This window comes from Pseudophryne corroboree, chromosome 8, assembly GCF_028390025.1.
Source record: "Pseudophryne corroboree isolate aPseCor3 chromosome 8, aPseCor3.hap2, whole genome shotgun sequence".
NCBI lineage: Eukaryota > Metazoa > Chordata > Amphibia > Anura > Myobatrachidae > Pseudophryne > Pseudophryne corroboree.
In genome coordinates this window covers 470381339-470385510 of record NC_086451.1, presented here as the reverse complement: position 1 = coordinate 470385510, position 4172 = coordinate 470381339, and positions in this window count along the sequence as shown.

Here is a 4172-nt window from a genome sequence, read left to right as displayed (position 1 = left end):
ACCACCCCCCCTCCCCCAACCACTAAAATCACAGAATTTGGATTTTTGTTCTTGTTCCTACACTACTGTATTATTAATCTCAATAACATTAATTTCTAGTCTATTCTGAACACCTCACACCTCACAATATTGTTTTTAGGCCAAAAGGTTGCACCGAGGTAGCTGGCTAACTATACTATGCAACACAAGTGGGCGGCACAAACATATGGCCCATCTAGGAGTGGCACTGCAGTGGCAGACGGGATGGCAGTTTTAAAACCTAGGCCCCAAAGAGCACATAATGCAAAGAATAAAAAGAGGTGCAAGATGGACTTGTCTTTGGGCTCTACCACCCACCCTTATGTTGTTTAAACAGGACGTGCACACTTTAACAAACCAATCATTTCAGCAACAGGGTCTGCCACACGACTGTGGCTGAAATTATTGGTTTGTTTGGGCACCCACCAAAAAATAAGCAATTAATCTCTCCTTGCACAAACTGGCTCTACAGAGGCAAGATGTCATCCTCATCCACATCCTCTGATTCCTCACCCCCTTCAGTGTTTACATCCTCATCCTCACAGAGTATTAATTCGTCCCCGCTAGAATCCACCATCACAGGTCCCAGTCTACTTTCTGGAGGCAATTGCTCGTAAGGGTCTTCCTGGAGGAATTTATAATTCATTTTGATGAACATCATCTTCTCCACATTTTTTAGAAGTAACCTCCTACACCGATCGCTGACAAGGTTACCGGCTGCACTAAACACTCTTTCAAAGTACACACTGGAGGGGAGGCAACTTAGGTAAAATAAAGCCAGTTGTGCAAGGGCCTCCAAATTGCCTCTTTTTCCTGCCAGTAAACATATGGACTGTCTGACATGCCTACTTGGATGCTGTCACTCATATAATCCTCCACCATTCTGTCAACGATGACAGCATCATATGCAGTGACAGTATACATGTCAGTAATTGTTGGCAACTCCTTCAGTCTGGACCAGATGTCAAAACTTGCTCCTGACTGTCCTGCATCACTGCCAGCGGGTCGGCTAGGAAATTTTATTCTTTTCCTCGCAGCCCCAGTGGCGGGGAAAAATTAAGGAGGAGCTGGTGACGTGTCACGTTCCACTTAAATTGACAATTTTCTCACCAGCAGTTCATTGCACCTCTGCAGACTTGTGTCCACTGGAAAAAGAGAGATACAACGTAGGCTTTAAACCTAAGATCGAGCACGGAGGCCAAAATGTAGTTATCTGATATCAACAGATTGACCACCCTTGAATCTTGGCAAAGCGAATGAAGGGCTCCATCCACAAGTCCCACATACTTTGCGGAATCGCTCCGTTTAAGCTCCTCCTTCAATTTCTCCAGTTGCTACTGCAAAAGCCTGATGAGGGGAATGACCTGACTCAAGCTGGCAGTGTCTGAACTGACTTCACGTGTGGCAAGTTCAAAGGGTTGGAGAACCTTGCACAACATGGAAATCATTCTCCACTGCACTTGAGTCAGGTGCATTCCCCCTCCTTTGCCTATATCGTAGGTAGATGTCTAGGCTTGAATGGCCTTTTGCTGCTCCTCCATCCTCTGAAGAATATAGAGGGTTGAATTCCACCTCGTTACCACCTCTTGCTTCAGCTGATGGCAGGGCATATTCAGGAGTGTTTGCTGGCGCTCCAATCTTTGGCACGCAGTCGCTGAATGTTGAAAGTGGACACAATTTTTTGGGACACCGACAGCATCTCTGCACGCCACTGTTATTTTTTCAAAAAATTCTACATCACCAAATGAATTGTGTGAGCAAAACATGGAACATGCTGGAATTTGCCCAGCTGTAGTGCTCGCATAGATATCACAAATCCCCAGTAGAGTCTAAGTGGGGTAAGCCATTGTGCGATGATGTCCCTCAGTTTCTGTAAGAGGTTGTCAGCTGTGTGCCTCTTATGGAAAGTGGTGATACATAGCGTAGTCTGCCTAGGAACGAGTTGGCGTTTGTGAGATGCTGCTACTGGTGCCGCTGCTTATGTTGCTGCAGAAGGCAATACATCTACCCAGTGGGCTGGCACAGTCATGTAGTCCTTAGTTTGCCCTTCTCCACTTGTCCACATGTCCGTGGTTAAGTGCACTGTGGGTACAACCACATTTTTGAGAACACTGAGGACACTTTTCTTAATGTCCCTGTACAGTCCGGGAATCGCTTGCCTAGTGAAGTGGAATCTAGACAGGATTTGGTACCGGGGACACAGTACGTCCATCAACTGTCTAAATCCCACTGCACTAATGGCAGATACTGGACGCATGTCTAATTCCAGCATAGTTGTTATGGTCTCAGTTATCCGCTTTGCAACAGGGTGAGTGCTGTCATACTTTATCTTCCTCACAAAGGACTTTTGGACAGTCAATTGCTTAGTTAAAGTAGTAAAAGTGGTCTTCCAACTTCCTCTCTAGGATGACTATTGACTCCCAGCAGCAAAAACAGCAGCGGCGGCAGCAGTAGGCGTAGCACTCAAGGATCCTCCGGAGCAATCCTGGATAGGAGAGGACTCGTCAGTCATGCCAGTGACAAGGCCTGCAGGACTATATCCGATCCTGACTGAGGAGGAAATTGACGCTGAGGGAGTTGGTGGTGTGGATTGCAGGAGCTTGGATACAACAGGAAAAGGGATTTAGGTGTCACTGGACTGCTTACGCTCTTACCCAAAGTTTCTGAACTTGACAATGACTTATGATGAAAGCGCAGCAGGTGACGTGTAAGGGAGGATGTTCCTAGGTGGTTAACGTCCTTGCCCCTACTTATTATGGATTGACAAAGGCAACACATGGCTCGACACTTGTCGTCCGGATCTATGGAGATTTAATTCCACACCGAAGAGGTGGCTTTTTTGGTATTTTACCCTGGCATGACAATGGACTTTTTATTTTTAATCCCACGGCCAACAACTGTCTCCACTGGTGCCTTATTCAAACAAATTACATCACCAACAGAATCCTCGTCGTCAACTTCCTCCACAGCGCCAGCTACACCAATATCCTCCTCATCCTGGTGTACTTCTACAGTGACATCTTCAATCTCAATATCAGCAACCGGACTGGCGGTTCTCCTCCCAGCACTTGCAGGGGGCGTGCAAATGGTGGTAGGAGCCTCCTCTCCCCATACAGTCTTGGGAAGGTCAGGCCTAGACATCGCAACCGCGGACACACTTGGACTCTCCTTAGGGATTTGTGATATCTCTGAGTCTGAACGCACAGTTATTTTTTCCTGTGCTTTAACAAGCTTTATTTGTTTTATTTTTTCAAGAGGGAGGAGGGCTTCCATCTTCATGAGAAGCTGAACCACCAGTCATGAACATATGCCAAGGCCTTAGTCTTTCCTTGCCACTTCGTGTCGTGAATGGCATAGTGCCAATATTACGTTTCTCATCAAATAATATATATATTTTTTTTGGTTATTAATTTTTGCATCTTGGATTTTACATGCCCTCTATGAAATTGGGCATCGACCTTAGCAGACGATGTTGATGGAATTGCATCGTCAATGTCATGACTGGTGGCAGCAACTTCAGCACTAGTACAAGGAAGTGGTTCCTGATCTTTCACTATTTTTTCCTCCAAATTTTTGTTCTCCATTTCACAGGACAGCACCCCTTTATTTTTACAGCACACAGGACAGTGCCCCTCTGTTATTACCTCAAACAGAACAGTGCCCCTTTATTTTTACAGAACCCCTGTATTTGTACAGCATACAGGACATGGCCACAGCGCTCCTTTATTTTTACAGCACCCCTGTATTTTTACAGCATACAGGACAGAGCCACAGCTCTCCTTTATTTTTACAGTACCCCTTTATTTTTAAACAATACAGGACAGGACCACAGCGCTCTTTTATTTTTAAAGCTTGCCTAGTGAAGTGGAATCTAGACAGGATTTGGTACCGGGGACACAGTACGTCCATCAACTGTCTAAATCCCACTGCACTAATGGCAGATACTGGACGCATGTCTAATTCCAGCATAGTTGTTATGGTCTCAGTTATCCGCTTTGCAACAGGGTGAGTGCTGTCATACTTTATCTTCCTCACAAAGGACTTTTGGACAGTCAATTGCTTAGTTAAAGTAGTAAAAGTGGTCTTCCAACTTCCTCTCTAGGATGACTATTGACTCCCAGCAGCAAAAACAGCAGCGGCGGCAGCAGTAGGCG